Source organism: Erpetoichthys calabaricus, chromosome 11, assembly GCF_900747795.2.
Source record: "Erpetoichthys calabaricus chromosome 11, fErpCal1.3, whole genome shotgun sequence".
In the NCBI taxonomy this organism is placed as follows: domain Eukaryota; kingdom Metazoa; phylum Chordata; class Cladistia; order Polypteriformes; family Polypteridae; genus Erpetoichthys; species Erpetoichthys calabaricus.
The window spans coordinates 20,694,540-20,715,965 of NC_041404.2; positions in this window are offsets into that span (position 1 = coordinate 20,694,540).

A 21,426-nucleotide genomic window follows, 5' to 3' on the forward strand; every position below is an offset into this window, starting at 1 on the left:
AGCACTGAATTTTGTTTCTGCATTTGGATGTTGGAATGACAATAAAAGATTCTTGAATCCTCGATTTTTTTATGGACATAATGTCTTATGTTCATTTTTATTATTAGTAGGGAGGCTCTAAGTATTACATTTTCTAATGATATATAACTGACCAACCCACTACTGGTAATACACAAGGACTATTAGGAAAAGCAGCACTAAATATCTGAAAGGTCAACCCCTTCAGTCCAGATTAAGCACTCACCTGCTTGCATTTAAATCATTAAATGCCTAATACCACAAATAAAATCAATTTTCAGATTCAAACCAAAGTACATTACAATGAATTCTCTGCTATGTGAGACTTGTCTATCGGGATTGAACAGAATGTTTCCCAAATACCTCTCCTGCCGCTTGGTCATTTTCATTTTCATTTGAAACTGGAATCTGAAGTTGATGTTACCTTTTCAATGATTAAGTAATGCTGTGGGCTAACTTCACCATACTTCATAAATCATGTTATTTTATCCTTGTGTTCTTGACTTTGCTTTGAAGATAATGCTCTTACTCAAAGAAATGCAGCTTGGTAGCCTTAAAGGGCGTTTGCATCCAACTACTGCCAAATACTAGACTGTGAAATCCCCGCAATGGAGAAATTTCAATCTGACTCCATTATAAGAGGGCTTGGTGACTTTACTCATTCTCACCTATCCAAAGGTGTCCTTACTTACTTACTCAAACAAAAGAATCTACTGAACAATTCCAGTCACTTTAGGTGTAGCTAGTTCATTCCTTTGTAATTAAACAGCTTTACTATTGCTAAGTGTGTGTGTGTATGTGTATGGAGTGTATGCTCACCCTTTGCCTTGCTTGTGTAATTGTTCCTGCCTTGTGTCCTATGCTTGCTGCAATTGGCTTCAGTTCCCCACAACACTGTTCAGGATTAAGTGGGCTTGGAAAATGGTATGCTATGGTACTATTACTAAACTTTGTATTGCTTTAGTCTTCAAATCATTTGATTACTACTCTATAGTAAATCCCAGTTGTATCACAGGAATCATAACCAAAGGAACCAAGAGGACTCAATGAACGAGCACTTCACCTGCCTTTATACACACCTCTTATCATATGATCGTCATATAGAAATTGTTGACAGAAACCTACAATGAAGTGGTTCTAGGGGATATTACATATACAAATTACAAAATGATGGGAACAAAGACAAACAGAATGGTGTGGAAAAGAGTACAGCATGACAAGTAAAACCTTTCACAGACAAAAAAAATTAACAATAATTACTATGTGAAAAAGAATTGCCTTCTGGAAATGTTCAGAGTCTGACACTTTATTTCCTTTATTGCCTGGAAACACAAGGGCTCCTCATCTAAACGTTTGTTTTTACTGGACAATCAGCATTGCGGCATTTCATCACATAATCAGTCTATACAGTGATCAAGAATTTAAAGAGTAGCTCTCACAAGACCCTTTTGGCCTGGGTGTATGACTACCAGTGAATCGTGCAAAGGATCCTGCCTTGGATCAGCTCATGGATGTTGTGAAATCTTTCCCCAACGAAACACAAAAATGGTTGTAGGTCACCATATAAATCCACTGGATCGCACACACCCCAGACAGCCAGACCCCAATTCACCAAGTAGGATTGCCTTAGTCCAAAAAATGGGGCTATGGTTTCTTTAAAGTTCAAAGTCTCAAAATGTCCAAAATGAAGGAAGGGGGAAACTATAAAACCCTCTAATCAAATGGACAAACAAAACAAAGTTTTGGAGCAAAAACGGGACTGCCCTGAAGACAAAATCTAAAGGCAAACCAATCCAATACATTTTCATTATTTATTTCCATTATTTATTTATTTTTTTGGCTGATGTCTTTATAATCTGTTGCATTTTTTTGTTTTCTAATTGGAGCACAGGCATGTGAAGTGACTACCACACGATCATGCAGTGTCAGTATTGGAATCTGAACCAACAACCTCAGGGTTTGAAGTCCAAAGTCTTAACCACAGGGTCAAAGCCAGGAAATCCAAATATCATAAACTAAAAGACAGGTATCAAAATATAACAAAATGCCAAATCTTCAGTGTAAACTGAAGCTTTTCCTTTTATACATCTAAGGCAATCCCCCAGCGGCATCATCAAGTAGTATCACCTCCTCTGCCTACATATTAAGGAGACCGCAGTGCCAGTCAAGGCCCATTTGGAGCCATTGGCAAGGTGGGTGGACATCTCCCCTCATTGTCCATAGCACTTGGTTGGTATTATTAGACTTCGATGACCAGTACCACCTCGGTGTCTGGAGTGCACATCCCTTCACTAGCACAAATGGCACTGCTTTGTATATATGCCATGCTGTTAACTTTAAAAAGTATGTGCCCCATGGAGCCTGTGCACTTTTTACTTTCATAAATGGCACCCAACAGGTAACAGTGCCAACTTAATATTATGAGTTTTTGATGCCCCAGTTCCTCCTCTGTGTCCAAAGCATGCACCCATTCAGTAGCACAAACTGCACATCTTTACCTATATATTGCAAACTTTAAGGAGTGTGTGCCCTTTGGTGTATGGAGCATTTGCTCTTTTACTTTTTTAAAAAGGGCCCAGCAGGTTACAGTGCCCACTCAGTATCATTAGAGTTCGTAAACATTCCTCCTTGGTGTCTGGAGTATACACTCCTTAACTTTATACATGGTTTCCCTCAGATGACGGTGCCCTGGATGGCAACCGGTGTCACCTAATGGATTGACCAGCTCTGGGAGACAGAGTGGATAACTAAAACATCTAATATTAACAGAACACAAAATGGCAAAGTCACTAATAAACACAATATTAATGATAACATAATATGATAGAAATATAACAAAGTTAAGACAAAAACAAAATCAGAATTAATAACAGGAAATGCAAAATTATATCCAAAAGACTACAAAAATATTGAATAAACAAAAAACATATTTGAGCAGGGGATGAGAGTCTGGCTAGAACATAACATTTGAGTGGCAGCAGTGGCATTGGAGGGTGGCCAAGGAAGGAGATGGCTTCCTTGAAACTTTGCTTGAGACAGCATTGGAGAGACACTGTGTTTCACAATACATTAGGCTATCAGAAGCATTGATGCTAAAATGAATAATGCCATAAAAATAACACACAAAGTGAAGATCTATCGACTTATTATTTATTCATACAGTACAACCATCAATGCACAGTATTAAAAGATGTCTCAACTTACTAAATCACATAGTACATAAGTAATAATAATATGTAAGTCATAATAATAATGATGGCTACTCCAATACAGTAAGAAGAAAAAGTTCTCACAAGTTCACGTTCAACATTTTAATTTTGTCATTAAAAACCAATCAATGTTCGCACTAAAGGGCTATTGGTTTGATACCCCAAGGCAGAAAATGAAATGTCTGCCAAGATCACTGCAAGGCCAAAAGGTCTGTCCAAGCAACCTGTAAGCAGACCAGTGCCACCAGGGAAAAGGAAAGTTTCACATACTGCAAAAAATATTTTTATTGATACGAAATAACATTGAGCATATCATAGAAAACCAGGAAAATGTGATTATGACAACTATCTTGAGTTTTCTATTAACATTTCAACAATACGTTAAATTATTGAGCCGATTTTTTACTTGCAGCTTCATCCATCCACGGTATGGGCAGTGCAGGGATGTCACTTTTTGTCTCAAGGCAATGTTCTTATGTGGAAGTTCAAAATACAAACCTGCATCGCACCTTTGTAAGTGAAGGGAGAAATTCAGGAGTCTTTTTTTTTCCTTTATAAAAAAAAACAATTATCTTTGAGTGTAGTAACCTTTTCTATTTGACCATCCATTTTGAATCCCAATCTTGAAACCAAAAATTAAAAATAAAGGGAACAGCTCATTTTCTCAAAACTCAACTTATGATGCAAGTGTCAAAATGTCCACAGAAGTGTTAAAGTAAATGTGATCCTTGATAAAAAAAACTATTGATTGTGAGACACTATCTCAGCTTAATATGTGGTGAATAAAAACGTGACACATCTGTATTCCATAGCTTTTGGTCATTTTCATGGCACTCAGCCTTTGAGTGGTGGAAAAAAGCAGGGATGAAGTTTAAGGGGGACAAATTCAGAATAGAGAAAACCAGAAAGAATGTTTGTGCTAAGACATATTATAATAAAAAACACATCTTATTTAATATTAGTAAACCCATAAAGAATGTTTTCTAATGCAATTAAGATCTTTCTTTCATTTATTTCAATTCATTACTGAATTTGCATTAACTTTAATTTTATAAACACTCAAGTCACTCCTGCTTTTCAAGACTCTAAGTAAAAGTAAACGGGTGACTGAATTAGTGATTTTTACTTTAAGGCTGTGAAGTCAATACATGGCTAAGGAGTTCAACTTAAGAACATAGGAATGTGAGAAAGGTTTTGGAGAAAACAGACCATTCAGACCCTTCTAGCTGATTATTCTCAGTTCACCCACTTCTTTCCAAAAACTCCAAAGTACTTCTCTGTGCTTGTCTGTGTGGTTTAATTTTGAAACCACTGACTAATCCATTAAAAGGTTCCCAGTTCAATTCCCATCTCTGACTCATTGTGTGGCCCTGAGCAAGTCAATTAACTTGTCTGTACTTCACCTATAAGGAACATTGGTCTTGGGATTTGCCTTGAATTCAAGGATCACCCGAATTTAGTCAATACTCTTTGTGTAACATTTGCCCTTAACCTAACCTGTTTGGCTCTATTCTCTCTATGTTCTTGTTGAAGACTCATTTTCAAAAAACAGCCTGCATTCATCCTAATCTTCCCTGCTTAATTTAAGCACTTGTAACACATCTCACTTTAATTTTTATTTGCTTAAACCCCTTCATAGTTTATTCACTATATAATCCCATTTTTGAGGCTGTATACATACTGTACACATTTCTCTGCTGTTTTACTATCAAAGTCAAGATGGTATAAAGAAAATGGAGAGCAAAGCGTGCGATTTATATTGACACATTTAAAAATATGCATCTTCAGATTTGAGAACTTTTTTTCTAAAAGCTAGTGATATAAAATAAAACACACTTATGAAACAGGACAATTTAAAAAGTGCTACAAATTATAGTCAGAGAGGTCATAAAATGTTAACAAAATATTTCATGACACACATCAAAGGACACTATTATACAATTTGATTTGAACAAGAATATCTTGATCTCTGTACTATAATATCTGCAGGACTCCCCAGGATGTTCATAAGAACAGGCTAAAGTCAAATCAACTGGGTTTCAGTCAGATGTTCACAAATGAATAGTGATCGTCTGAATGGTGCTGTACACCTGCACATAAATACCAACAGAGGCATTGTAATGATAGGCAATGCACTTCACCCTACCATGTGTCCGACTCTACCAACACCCTGCCGCCTTTTGAAGTGAGTTCAAAAATTGGCTGGATTTTAAGTATTCATATGCTCTTTCTTATGAAACGAATACTGAATATTTACACGTAAAGTGATTTTTGATTGCCAAATACAAATATAAATGGATTACATTTACAAACAGTAATATTCTTTTTAATACATGTGAATCCTTAAATCCATAAATGATAAACTGAACGACATGGAAATTATAGCAGTATGTGGAAAAGAATTATTTCTGCTGATTAACAACGCAAATCACGGCGAGCCAAAGAAATGCAATGTCTTCTAAGCGACAGGCACTGCTCGAAAACACCCACATATTCCGCTCTCCTGGGTATTTCACAGATTGCATAAACAACTACTCAGCCTACTGTAGTGACCTTGCCAGTGTCCTGTATTGAATATTTAAAATTGCACCATACAGTATACTGGAGATGTAGTAAGTTATTATTTTTGGTAATGTTTGGCAGAAACTATTCAAGAGTTGTGAAAATACATATATATATATGAAATTCATATATGTTATCAGTATGATATTTGTTAATAAGCATGTGTCGTTATAATCACAAGCTGTGTTGACGATAGATGGAGCAGGAGAAGAAAAACATCCACCATAAAATTATTCTTGCCTATTCTTTACTAGAGTGTAATAACATGGGAATTGCACTAAAAAGGAAAGCCAACAATTATTTTTTATGCAAATAATAGTGTAAATCAGACACAAATTATTGTAAGCTACTCTAGAATGTGAACTCCAGCGATGGAAATAATAATCCACATTTAGAATTTGCTCAAGGGCAGGACCTGCATTATATTAACTATAAAAAGTGTCCCGGCCCATACCATACAATCTGCTTCTTCTTCTTCTTTCGGCTGCTCCTGCTAGGGGTTGCCACAGTGGATCATCTTTTTCCATATCTTCCTGTCCGCTGCATCTTGCTCTCTCACCACATCCATAAACCTTCTCTTAGGCCTTCCTCTTTTCCTTTTGTCTGGCAGCTCTATCGTCATGCAATATGTTCCTATAACTATGCTTCAGTGGTGAAAAGGTCACCACTTGATTGTTTAAAATTAAAATGTCACCAATATGTAGAAGCCGGTAAATAAGACCAGTTGTGAACCACAAGGTTAATGTTGTAAACCCAACAACTTCTTGTGAAAACAACTCACCCACTAACTTTTCAGGAAGCAGAAATATGAAAACAACTGAGCTTAATATAATTGGAAAAAAACGTGTCACGAGAGAAAGGGAGGAGCCCTTGTGGTAGCCCTTCACACTCAGAACACTCACTATACAGCAGGCAAAAGTAAAAAATATTAAAATTATTAAAATACTCAACATAGGGGTGAATCTGACAATAAACATCTATCCAGCAGGATAGCTAATCCTCTTGCCCACCGGAATACCACATCAAAACACTCCCCTTCTCACCAGCTCTCTAGGAGTTTCTTGTCCTTTTTCTTTTTATCCTGACCCCAGTCTCTCTTTCTCCCACTCCTTTAGCATCTTTCCTTGCTTTGAGTTTTATCCAATGGAATCACTTCCAGGATCAGAAGAGGTCCTATGCTTTTTCCATGTCTCCCACTGCCAGAATTGTCTGTGCTATCATTAATGATTTAGGTCTTCCAGGCAGTGTCCCTTAGTTCCTGTCTACAGCTGGTCTGTCAGCTAGTGACTATGCAGTGTTGCTCCTTTGGACATTTAACTGGAGGTTTGTTTTTTTTTTAATGTTTTTTCTGTCCTCCTGGTCATCTGACCTTATCATCGAACTCATCTTTAGAGATTTTCAAGATGATGTTTTATATAAGGATGCTACCCGTCTAATTATATATTTTTCTTTGTTTCTTATTCATTAATATTCTTACCTAATCTTTTTTTTTTCTTGTAACTTTCTCTTTGACATCTTGTAAAATACTTAAAGCTATGAGGGAAGTTCAAAAACTCTATTTATTAAGAATTTCAAAAACAAATTACAAGCACTTTTCTACATAGTCACCTTTCTTTGCAATGCAATCTTCCCAGTGTCGTACCAACTTTGTAATGCCATCAACAAAAAATGTTTTTGGTTGAGCGTGTAGCCACTTATGCACCACTGCTTTCACATCATTTCTCGTGGTCATGGCTGTAGCTGGACGTCCGGAGTGTTCTGCATCCGTCACTCTAGTACAGCCATTTTCGAACATTTCAATCCACTCATAGACGACTCAACGAGAGAGAACTTTATCCCCATACTGAGCACACAAGCGGAGATGAATTTGTGCTCTCGGCACACCTTCTTCCCACAAAAAGCATATGACAGAATACAGTTCCTCTGTGGTACAATTTATAAGTTTTGCAGCCATCTTAACCACAGGGTGACAAGTCTTATACTAAACTGCAAGGGCAGCTGGCTTGCCAGACAGAACTAGTCACATGACACTCTCAGACGTAACCAATTACTACTCCTCCCGCCTTCATCGTTTCCAAATGAAAATATAAAAGTGAGGAAACTTTTTGAAAATCCCTCGTACATTCTTTGTATGAAAGTGTGCTATATAAATAAATGTTGTTGTTGTTGTTATTTCCTTCCTAGCATCACTTTCCTTTGGTTCACAGGACCAGGCATCTTTGCCCATTGCTGAGTTACCTGCCCTCTAACCCCCTGGCCTGGTGCTTATCTTGGGGCAGGCAACACTCATATAAGCACACTGCCTCCAAGTGATCATCCAAACTGGAATATGCAGAACCTGCCCAACTACTACCACTGTCATCTCTGTGTCCTGGGGGGCTTCTGCGTAACATAACACTGCTTGGACTGCTTACCCCTTGAATCTAGAAGGGTGATGAGCACCCCATCACACAGAAACTTTCAGAAGAAGAGGCTTTCACAAGAAAATATATAAATTACATCTGTAAAAAGTAAAATGAATACCACATCAGTATCAATACATAAAAGTCCTTTATTCTTTTTCAGGCCATTACAACAGTGAACATCATCTCAACTTGGTTTACAGAGTTATGGCACAACTGCATATATTGCAACTGAACCCTAGGCAGATTAAGAGACTTGCTAAGGATTAGACAGTGATGTTCCTCAGAGCCTACTTCAATTAGCCATGTTGACTAATACTTACTGGTCCTGGCACCAGAGAGTGTTAACGTGTCACATATCGATTAGCACATGCAATTCTAAATTGCCCCTAGTGCGTGCTTGGTGTGTGGGTCTGTGTGTGCATGCCCTGCGGTGGGCTGGCACCCTGCCCGGGGTTTGTTTCCTGCCTTATGCCCTGTGTTGGCTGGGATTGGCTCCAGCAGACCCCCGTGACCCTGTGTTAGGATATAGCGGGTTGGATAATTGATGGATGAAGTAAGAATTTCACTGCACTTTGTACACATGAGGCAATAATGACCTTATGAATCTATGTGGTTTAAAGACCTGTTCTAAAACCAATAGGTCATAAGGAGGGTATAAAGAACTATAAAATACTTCACAATCTGCAATGTGTTTCAATTCAGTGACCTACAGCCAGTGCCGCCCTTACCATACTGGGGCCCTAAGCACAATCTGCTTGCCTGATACTTTTCCATAACTTCGCCTATGACTAGCTAGTAAGAAAGAGAGCTGCCTGGGCTAGTAAAATTTACAAACATCTAAAACAATCAGAGCACTTTATATTTGAACAGACATTAGCAGCCTTTAACAATGTGTGGAGGTCCTGAGGTCTACATGGCGGTAATAAATAATCTACAGCCATGTGTCAGCTGGGTACTGTTATGTCTTTGTTAAATACTTGATATTAAAACTATTGTACACAATGCTACTCCACTGTTACCCCAGTTATTAGCCTCCAACCTTAGTGTAGATGGAACTGATGTAACGTTAGCTAGCTTACTGGGAGCTGGACAAATTTAGATGTCTCAACAATTGCCCGTAACAAATGTAGAACGAACTGCTCTCTATGCTTTCTTTTTCTTTTTTTTTCTTTGTTGTGCTCCTGACCGGTGTTGACTTGAAGCCATCTCTCTGCTCGTTAATGGAAAATTTCTGTCTGCGACGTTAATCTGATGATTCATGAAACAGGGATAATCCCAATAAAGTCAATCTGTGGAACTCCGGCATTTTGCTCAGTTGTGGGGGTTGTTGTTTTGCATTACTCATCAGTGATGTTATGCAATATGCCTGGTTACACTATAGTTAAGATTAGGGTTGTGGGAGGAGTATTGTGACCCAAGTCAAGTAAACCAAGTGACAAAAATATGGAATCCAATTGGCTGTCCCACAGAGCTCCTGAATCACGGAGGTCAGTGAAACCCCAATGGCCCCCCATCATCTGTCCTCTTATCACGGACCCCACACACAGTGCAAGAAAGAAAAAAGGCAAAACAGTTAGTGATAGTGCACTCTCTCAGCCTGGGGTGGTATCATACAGTATATCTGGAAGAACATGAAGGGTGACCCTCTGACATGCATTCATGACAGCTACTAGGTAGCTAACCTACAATAGCTAACTCAAAATGCTCAATTTGCAGTCATAAGCCCTTTAATCCCTTTAACAAAAACAGATAATAACATAATAGCACAGTTTGAGTGAACATAAATGGAAGCCTACACTAATATTCCTGACTGCTACTCAAAGGGCTATTCATTGTAATACTGTGATTTATGTTCATTTATATCTCTCTATTATAAAAGAAAATCTTAAGATGAGATGAGACTATTGCCAAGAGATTTTTTCAAGTCCCACCCTCCTCTCAACCATTTCAGGTTAACGGTCCATGCCCACAGTCCTCTCACATCTCATTCATGTGAATGCTTTTGTCAGACACAGTTCCTGTGCTGTCAGCTCTTATAAATTTTTACATTTTCCTCACTTTAAGTTCCCAATAAAAGAAGACTTATTATGTCCATATCTTACAGAAGAAATGAGTACGCGGGCAATCCTAGCACCAAGAAACGATGAAGTCAAATGAATTAACGCGAAAATTGTTGATCGGTTATACGACAAATTGGTTAAATGTGTATCAATAGACTATGCTGAAACAGTTGGTGGTGATGTTGCGGAAGATGAAAACATCAACTTACAATATCCCGTAGAATAAACGTTAACACCGTCCGGTCTTCCACCGGCAGAATTACTGTTGAAAGAAGGATGTATCGTCATGTTACTGCGTAATTTATGTATGAGTGATGAGCTATGCAATAGGACAAGATCAGTTGTATTCAAAATTGGTCGAACAATTCTGACATAAAATTTTAACAGGCGACAAGAAAGGTAATGTAGTACATCTTAACATTACACCAAAGGAGATATTGATATGCCATTCGTATTAAAACGTTTATAGTTTCCTGTTAGAATAGCTTTTGCTATGACAATTAACAACTCACAGAGACATACATTCGAAAAAGTCAGTTTATTTATTAGAGAGAAAGAAATGATATTCACTCACGGGCAGTTATATGTTGCGCTGTCACGATGTAACTCCAAACATGGAATCAAAATTCAATGCAATATTGACGAAACGTTCATTCCAAATATAGTTTTTACTGAGGCTTTACAGTAAAAGTGTAAGTTTAAAAAGTATTTGCATGTTAATTTCAAAGCCAAACAGAACGAAAACGTATAACGCAACGAATACATCTAACTCAACATGAAACATAATTTTCTTTCAATTTATTACATTTTACTATGGTTAATTACTCTCTGTAATGTAAAATATTTAAGTCTATTATGCATATGTAACAATTCCCATGAAAATAACAATCTGTTTAAATTGCATATCCGCATCCCCGTACACGAGCGACAGAGCCGCAAAGTGGCTAGTGTGTAGCGCCCGCTCGGGGTTGGTGAGCGAAGTAAGTAGGGGGCAGAGCCCGCTAGTAGTCATAATAATTTTATTTCCTTTCATGAGTGATGACAACTTCAAGATTACATCACAGTATTTTATGTTTTCACTGGGACTCTATATTCATTATTATCTGAAAAAGATATTGTTTAATTCGTAACAGTAAATCTGTTTAATCCAGGATAGGATTGAGGGGGATTCTGACTATCCCTTGTCTGAGAAGCAAGACATGTACCATCCCTGTACAGGGCATCGTTCCATGGAAGATTCCAAACAGATTTGTTTTGAAAATGCAATTGCTGTATTGTATTACCGATGGATTAAAAAAAATCCCATCAGTTTGCAGCAGTTTATGAGAGAATGCTATAAACTCTGCTTCACAGAAATATGGCTGAAAAAACAGTTCCTGATACAGTTATTTAAACAAATGGATTAACAATTCATTGCCTGGATCATACAGCAGACTCAGTCAGTAAGATAAATGAGAAGATTTGTGCTTTAAAATCTCGGCTGCATAGACAATGAACTCTACTCTAAATCGTGGATACCTAATCTGAAATATTTTAGGATTAAATGTCAGCTCTTTTTATCTGTTGAAAGAATTTTTCTCCATTATTATAAAAATTGTGTGTTATCTGTAAAAATAATTCTATTGTGGGACTTCAACCATTGCAGATTCTAAAAAAAGAGATACTAAAGGACTTTCAGTATGTCTCCTTTCCTGCCAGAGGAAATTATATTCTAGATCAGCACTATTCCACCATTAAAGGGAACACTCTACTCTGTAAAGTCAGACAATATACCAGCTCTGTACAATGGCGGTAACAGGGTGTGAATGGAGCCTGTGAAGAGCTTTGCCCTGTCCAAGACCAGTTCTTGCCTTGAGTCTGATGTTGTAGGAATGGGCTCAGGAAGCCATGGGCTTGAGAATGGTATGTTATAGTATGCTAATAGGGACTAATAAAGTACTACTGTATCTAATCTAAGAACAGCCATGACAAATCATTTCTTTAGTCCTACAAACATCAACTCCCATAATGCACTACAGCTTTCCTCTCAGTATGTTTTGCAAAAACTAAGTTAATACATTTGTTATATATGTGGTTTTGAAAGAAAAGATTCCCAGTGATGTTTCATTAACTCAATTTTGTGATCTCGATCTTGCTTTTCATGTTTTATTGGAAACCGGGCATTATATAAATGCAACACTGCCTAGTTTTATCAATAATGAGACACATGTCTCTTCGCGCTCCCTTAACTCTTTCTTCCTCTGTCTTGTTCTGCCTTAAAAGAGCAGTCTTATCACTTTGCAGAATTAGACGTGCGTGTTATCCAGCAATCTTGAGTCCAGTTTTCCTTTTCATTGTTAGCACTTCACATCAACTTGCAGTTGATTTCCAATGTGCATTTGTCACTGAGGCCATACATGATGGAGAGCGTGGTTTATCACTGGTTCCTGAAAGCTGTCATGCCTTTCTGAAACGGGGAGTGATTGCAGGGCAAATGTGCTTGTTTCATTCTTATCACTAGACAGGTCCTGTTTGCAGGTAATGAAGAAAGTCTGAGTGGCCTCACTCCAAACATCATATTACTTTAGATAGCACTGGCAAATGATGCCATATATAAGAAATGTGTGTGGTAAGGAGCACTCAACAGACAAAGAGAATGAGAGTCTGTAATAGATTTTTTAACACCAGCAATACCGGAAAGTTTATTTAGCAGTTTGAAAGCTCAGAAAATGGGCCAACTTCCAACAGTTAAAAGAAAAGGGATTCCGGAGAAATCTAAATATGCCTGTAAGGCACAGACGATTGTCTTGTGTCCATTCCTCAGGTTACCAGATGCTTTTTTTTTAATTCATTGGTATCTAGTAGGCCTTCTGTACTGTGGAGTTCTATGGCAGATTCTTTATCCTTTTCAATTGACAGATTTCAGCCTGAAATTCTTGTCATTCTGAACAGAAGTTCAGTTCTATTTCATGAAAGCTGAACAAAAGATTTAGAGTACTTTAACCTGTTTAGAAAGTGAAGCAGGACATTAGAATGTTTTGTATAGTCAGTGTGTTTACAATGTCACATACATGCACATAGGGTGTTGTGAGCTAGGAGATTGAGTTTCCCAAAGCACTTCCAATAGGTGCCAGATAGAAAAGACAATGGGCAAAACACAGAACCTTTATAAAAATAAAAGATTTATTCTTCACAAAACAATACTCCAATAGCAATAAAGCTCCATGGTGCACAAAGGGGAAATGGATTTGCCTGAGAACACAAGGCAATCAAAAGAAAGCAAGTCCCAATATAGCAAATCAAAGAATCGTCAAAAAACAGAGCAAAATGTCAGAAAATCCAATAATTCACCAGAAGTATCAAAGCATAGTAAAAAACACACAAACTTGCCATAAAAAAAAAAACTTCTTAGAGGCATCCGAAATGAACTGCCAGGAACTTTGGAGGTCCTCTGGAGTTATAGGATGGAGGGCAGTTCCTGGCAGTGATTGGCAACCTACTGGGGGACCTCCTACAAAACACATGGAACATGATGCAGGCAGCTTACTGTACATATACAGACACAATCAAAAACAAAGAAAAATTATCAACAATAATAACAGTAAAATAAATGAAAGAATCAAAAATGAAAAAAACAGATAGAGGTGATTCCATGTGATGGACAGCCCTGACTGTCAACAACTTAGGGAGGAGTGGTGGCTCTGAGGCTAAGGATCTGCGCTGGTATCCCGAAGGTTGCCGTTCAAATCCCCGTCACTGCCAAAAGAGATCCTGCTCTGCTGGCCCTTGAGCAAGGCCCTTAACCTGTAATTGCTCCAGGGGCGCTGTACAATGGCTGACCCTGTGCTCTGACCCCAAGGGGTATGTGAAAAACTACCAAATTCCTAATACAAGAAATTGTATAAGGCGAAATAAAGAACAAAAAAAAAACAAAAAACTTCAAGACCCCAAAATAGTAAGTACTACCACTGTAAGCAAAGAGGGGGTGCTGTCAACCAGGCAACAAATGATGAAGCTTCCACTTCCTCCATGAAGCCTATGTAATAAGAATGAATCAGAGTCATCAGAAAGAGTTGGGGCAGCCAACTATAATATTCCTCGGCTGCAAAAATTGCTTTGTTTTGTAGCACGATGTGCTTAGATTAGAGTCCAGAACAGAACTGCCTGTACTGAGGGCAAGATGGTAGTTTTAAAGGCCTGGAAGGGAAATGACGTCATCGGTGCAGGAACTGGGAGTGGCGTCTTCGTGCCCAGAAGTGACTTGTCATCCTTGGGGCCAGCAACAGTGGGGATTTCCCGAGAAATGGGTTTGCAAGGGACTGAGAGAGAAAGTCAGTACACTCTAATGCCCCCTGGCCTGGCGTGGAATTACCAGTGTTTAGGCCCTTCAGCTGTTTCCCATTCGCACGTGTGTGACAAGGGCCCCCCCCCCCCCCCACTTAGCCCAGACCCCACCGGGTCGGGCGGACCTGTCCGAGAGGGTCGTGGACTCGAGAGAGAGCATCAGCATTGGAATGGAGAGAACCCTTACGGTGAACAAGCGAAAACCTATACGGTTGGAGGTCAAGAAACCACCTAGTGACCCATGGATTTGACTCCTTGTGAAGGGCCATCCACTGGAGAGGTGCGTGGTCCGTCACCAGAGTAAATTCACGACCCAAGAGGTAGTACCCTCAACTGCGTAATCTCCCATTTTATCTCAAGAGCCTCCTGTTCCACTGCCCGCATACCTGGTATCCCGATCCAGCAGTTTTCCAGCTCAGGTACATGACAGGGTGTTCAACACCATCGACACTTGGCTCAGAGCACGGCCCCCAGGCCTGTGTACGAAGCGTCCGTCTGGAGTATGAAAGGAAGTGAAAAGATGGGTGCTTTCAATATGGGTGCTTACGTAAGGCCTGTTTTAGGTCACAAAATGCAGCGGCAGTCTTGTCAGCCCATACCATGTGGTTTGGAGTCCTCTTCTTTGGTTAAGTCTGTCAAGGGTGCTGCTCTCTCAGAGAACCAGGGGTACAAACCAGGGGTAGTACCTGGCTAACCCGAGGAAAGCCTGCACTTGCCGCTTGGTATTCGGACGAGGCCAGTTTAATATGGCATTAACTTTGGAGCACTGTGGCTTCACGGCACCACGACCCACCAGTAGCCCAAATATTTAGCTTCTTTTAATCAAAGAAGCACTTCTTTGGATTAATTCGAAGTCGGCTTCAACCAGTGTCCACAATACCGTTTCCACCTGCCGCACGTGATCCTTCCATGTGCCTGGAATAGATGACAACGTCATCCAAATAAGCAGCACTAAATTACGTTATGAGGCCGGAGCAGTCTGTCCCACCAGACGCTGAAAAAGTTGCCGGAGCCCCATGTAACCCGAATGGGAGGACCCCGGTACTGCCAGTGCCCACTAGGGGTGCCTAAACACGGTCTTAACCTTCGCGGAGTCCGTTAAAGGAACCTGCCAGTACCCCTTTGTCATGTCAAGTGTGGTCAAAAATTTCGCTTGTCCAAGCCTCTCAAGGAGGTCGTCCACGTGAGGCATTGTGATAGGCGTCAAACTGGGAGGCTTGATTCAGTCGACAGAAGTCATTGCAAAACCTCCAACTCCCATCGGGCTTACTGACCAAGACAATTGGACTGGACCAGGGACTAAAACTTTCCTCAATCACAACCTAGATCCAGCATGCGTTTCGATCTCAAGCTCCACCCTCTGCCTTCTTTGCTTCAGGAAGACGATATGGGCTTTCTCGTACAACAACTCCAGGTTCTGTCACTATGTCGTGCGCAATCTGAGAGGTCCTTCCGGGTTGCTCATTCACTACCTCCGGAACTGACAAGATCGCTGTCTCGAGTTCCCGTCTCTGTTTAGCATTCAACTTAGGACCGAAGTTAAGGCTGTCGTTCTGAGCAAAGAAATAGCGGGGCTGAGCGGAGGAGGGATCGGGATCCCTCTCCTTCCACGGCTTCAGCAAGTTGACATGATATACCTGCTCACTCGGCCGACGATTGGGTTGTTTCACCAAATAATCGACAAGCCCTTTCCTCTCCTTAACTTCATACGGGCCTTGCCAGTGGGCAAGCAATTTAGAACTTAGGTAGGGACCAATACCATGACCCGATCCCTCGGTTGGAACTCCCAGAGAGCCATGCCACGATCATAATAGTGGGCCTGTGCTGCTTGCGTCTCTTCCATGTGACTTTTTAAAATAGGTCGGATTTTTTCGAATCGATTGCGTAACTGTGCGATATACTCTAATATATTGATAGAGGGAAGAGCCTCTCCTTCCCATCCTTCTTTTAAAACATCCAATAGTCCTCGGGGTTGTCGTCCATATAACAATTCAAAAGGGGAGAACCCCGTAGAGGCTTGTGGGACTTCCCGATAAGCAAAGAGCACGAGGGGGAGGATCTGATCCCAGTTCCTCCTGTCCCCACTGACCACCTTGCGCAGCATTTGTTTGAGAGTCTGATTGAACCTCTCGACAAGACCATCGGTTTGAGGATGATATACCGCAGTCTTTAAGTGCTTTATTTTAAGTAACTTGGCCGTTTCCTTGAATGTCGCCGAGATAAAGGGTGTCCCTTGGTCCATAAGGACTTCTTTAGGGACCCCGACACGTGCAAATACACCCACTAGTTCCCGTGCGATAGCTTTAGTAGTGGCAGAGTGCAGCGGAACTGCCTCTGGATATCGGGTAACATAATCCACAAGGACTAATATATATTTATGTCCTCGGGCTGAGGGCTCCAGAGGTCCTACTATATCGACCCCAGTACGCTCAAAGGGAACATCAATCAGGGGGAGGAAGAACGAGAGGAGCGCGGTTCCTCCTAGGAATTTGCCGTAATTGACATTCTGGACAAGAGATGCAAAAACAACAAACCTCCTCGTTAATTCCCGGCCAATAAAATCTGAGCTTAATCCGCTCTAAATGGCCTCCCAGGAGGTGGGCGTGCGCCAACTCACAAACCTGCCACCGGTAGGTTCATGGGATTAGCAACAACTTCCGCACCCCACCCTCATGTTCAGTTATTCGATATAACAGATCATTGTCTAGTACAAAGTGAGGGCTGCGAGGCATGGGCTGATGAGTGCGTTGGCCATTGACAAGCACGAATGCATTTTTTGCAGACTTCAGGGAGTCGTCATTCCATTGCTCCCTCTTGAAAGACGCCAGTGTTTTTTTGAATTGAAAATGCATTTCGGAGAGAGGGTTCGGTCTGACCTCAAGGAGCAGGGAGTCCTCCCGACTCGTCAAGGCCCGGGTTGATGACGTGTTTAAGTGCGACGGTCCAGGAGCCTCCCCGTCCTCCTCGCAGTCCTCCGTATCTCTCTCCTCTGGCTGGTTACACAGCATGGAAACAGCCTGAGTCAGGTTAGCCCTTTCTATGACTAGGCCTACAGGGTTAAGGGGAGCAGTTATCAGTACCTCGCATTTACTGTCAGACTAGTCCCGCCCTAGGATCACAGGAGAAGGTGGATGTGGGTGGACCGCCACAGAGAACTTTTTTACTAACCCCTCATAGCTTATAACACACAGGGCAGTTTTATATACACGTGTTTCCCCGTGTATGTACTGGTCTTTTTTCTTGTCCACTGTCGCGGTAGTACATAACAGCAATCAACAATAGAGATGTTGCTGCCGGAGTCTAGAAGGGCTGTAACACGAAATCCATTTATTATTACTACTCCCATATGACCAGTAGCCAGGGGATTCGTAAGTGCACATAACTGTCCTCCCTCCTTCCATCTGCACTCCTTCATGCTCCCACGCGAGCGGCCCACCCTGCGCTCGGGGACATCGGAACAGGCTTCGGTTTATATGGAAGGGACTTATACAGTGGGACATAATCCCTACGGAGTCCACGAGAGGACCATTCTGCTCTCACAGATTGTGAGGCTGGCTTAGTTCTCACTTGAGTTATTAGTTCGTCCATGGAATGAAAGTCTCCCCAGATCGACTGGGCAAAATTATTGGGAAGACCTTTAATTAGAATAAAGCAGGCCACCTGCTGCACAATTTGTCTTGTGTTTAATTCAAATGGCTTCAGCCACTGAGCCACTAGCTCCCAGAGAGCATAAGCTTTCTCCCGGGTTGATCTCTCCAGATCATATTCCCAAGTTTGTAAGTTTTTTACCTACTGGTCTGGGGATAGCCCATATGTCTCTGGGACCTTGGTCCCAACGGGTGGCTCAGTCCTCTCCTTTGAGAGAACATAGTAAGCCCTTTTCGTTTTCCCCCCAGGAACCAGTCCATGTCGATGGGTCTCCTCCACATTCTCCCTGTTTAGGACTATTTCCCCTTGGGATTAATAAAGTATCTATCTATCTATCTATCTAGAGGCTCGTTTTCCCTTGGTGGGAGTGAAGCCTGCACCGTGCCACTCCGGTACTCTCCTACCTGAGTATATCCATGGTTCCTTCCCGGTTTCTTCTGGGAAAGTCTCATCCTACCGACTACGCCACTGTAATAAGAATGAGTCAGAGACATCATAAAGAGTTGGGGCAGCCACCCGTATAATATTCTCGGCTGCAAAAATTGCTTTGTTTGTAGCACGATGTTCTTAGATCAGAGTCCAGAACAGAACTGCCTGTACTGAGGCAAGATGGCAGTTTTAAAGGCCTGGAAGGGAAATGACGTCATCGGTGCAGGAACTGGGAGTGGCGTCCTCGCGCCCGGAAGTGACGTCATCCTTGTGGCTGGCAACAGGCAGGATTTCCCGGGAAAGGTCTGCAAGGGACTGAGAGAAAAAGTCAGTACACTCCGCCCCCCCACCGGCCTGGCATGGAATTACTAGTGTTTAGGCCCTTCAGCTGTTTCCCATGCGCACGTGTGTGACACCTATAATATAACAAAAACTCACAAACCACTAGAAGCTGGAGTTCATGTGAGGATCATCACTAGAGGTGGACAAATTAATCCCTCACACTTCAGTAGTTTCTTTTTGCCCCTCTGTATGCCTATTGTTATTTTATTTTCCATTTCAAATTGAACAGGATTAATGGCTAGCTAACCAGTTCTCTCCATTCAGTTCAGTCCACTTTGTGGTTTGTTGAAAAAATGGAGCTTTCAGCTCAGTTGCTGACATGGGCACTTGTAAGGAGCCTTTCTGTATCAGCTAACAAATGAAAATGGACACTTGGGAAGTGAAATTTTTCATTTCATTTTCAATTAAGGATAAATAATCTGAAAACACAGGTTGTATAATTGTTTGGTTATATTTGTTGTTATTGGTCATTATGCAGATAAATATGATTTTTAAGCATAAATTTAAACTGATGCTCCCTGATTCCTGCGGTTATTGCTGAGGAGCTTCATTAATCATTCCTTGTCTAGCTGTGATCCTTCAAAAGCTCAAAAGGACATTTTTGGGAAGTCCTCTACTGCTGGTAAGACTGAGTTGAAGTAAAGCAGTGAAAGTAAAGACAATCCCAGTCAGTGAAGCAGCCTGCCATTAAAGGTTCCTAAGGTTGAATACATGGATTATAACATGGACAGTGAGACAGGTAAGAGGTTATACTGTAGATAGCAATTGCATAGCTGGTTTTGACATTTCTTCCTATTCTCCTTAAAGAAAAGCACCTAAGAGGTCAGTTGGTACCTTTCATATGTGGCGCTTCTTACAGGTGATCTGATAATTATAAATAAACAGGAGTTCTGTCCTTAGCTAAGGCCTAAGGTGAACTTGGCTCAAATTAGCAAAAGGCCCAGTGCTGGCTTTGGACCTTCCTATTTTGTGGGTTGATCTGCATTCCTGACCCCTCTTCAGTGACTCTCCTGGCTGTGACTTGTCCTAGGGGACACTTCTGATGACCTTGTGAAAAAAAGAACAAAACAATCCTTGAGGCACAGAGTTTGGAAATCTTTCTTTGTGATTTTCTCCAAGCTCTCAGCTCCTCTCTCATCTTATAAGTGTATCAAACACCCACAGAATTTAAGTTTATACCAACCTGTCTCTCAGTGTCAGTACCTTACATTCTTAGTTGTCTATTACTGTCTTCTTTAAATTTGTGAGCAAGTCTTTAGTTGCACCTCAAAGTGAAGGTTCATAATAACCAACTAAGTGGTCTCTGCTAATCCTGTGCTTTTCACACTATTAACAACTTCAGAACACAGCAAGAGAGAAAACAATGGGAAGTTAAACTCATGCTAAAATTTAACACATAACAACATGGTTAAAATAGAGACAAGAGTTTTATAAACAGATATGAGGATTGTTTGCATCTCTTGTACCATCCCATACAACCTGACTACAGATCCACATTGTATTGAAAAACTCATCCGAAACGTTGATTACATCTTGCCTGAAGAAGGCGCCTGAGTTGCCTCGAAAGCTTGCATATTATAATCTTTTTAGTTAGCCAATAAAAGGTGTCATTTTGCTTGGCTTTTCTCTACATCCGAAATGTCAAAAGACTTTGTTGGACAGTTATCTTATCAAACGATCTTGAGTATGCATTGTTCTCCTCTCTTGCTAAATGAATCTTAGCCTGGAGAGGTCCATTCATTTTTTACAACTAAAATGTCTCACTTAAAGGTTTTCCAATGCTGTATCTATCCTGGTGTCTATATAAACAAAGCGAATTCCAGTTTCTGTATTACATTTTGCATGAAGAAGGGGCCTGAGTTGCTTCAAAAGCTTGAATATTGTAATCTTTCTAGTTAGCCAATAAAAGGTGTCATTTTGCTTTACTTCTCACTACATCCATAATGGCTAACACGGTACAACACCCTAGTACTACACACTATTAACAAAAAACAGTTCAATTTACCATTTTTCTTAGGTGTGATTCAAGGAGATCAACGTTAAATTCATCTCATTAGATGTGGAAAATCAATCCTCTGAACAAATAAATATGTAATTGAATAAATAAATAGATTACCTTTGAGTACCGTCATAGGCACAAAATAAAGAGAACCTTTGTGTTTTATGGTATTGTGTTTGCTTTTATTGAAGATTATTTTCATCCTATCCAATACATTTGCCAGATATAATACTAGAAACGCACACTATTTATTGAAAAGGCTTTGGTGTTTTGTATCCCAGCAGCTGATAAACAACAACGTTAATGACTCCGTGGCTAAGCAGTTTGACCTGCGCACACTTTGAATTAAGCTCGCTCTGTGCCCACATCACTCATTTATTCTATAAGATGCTTTATTAGTTGCAGCTGCAAACATCCCAAGGGCTCCAATT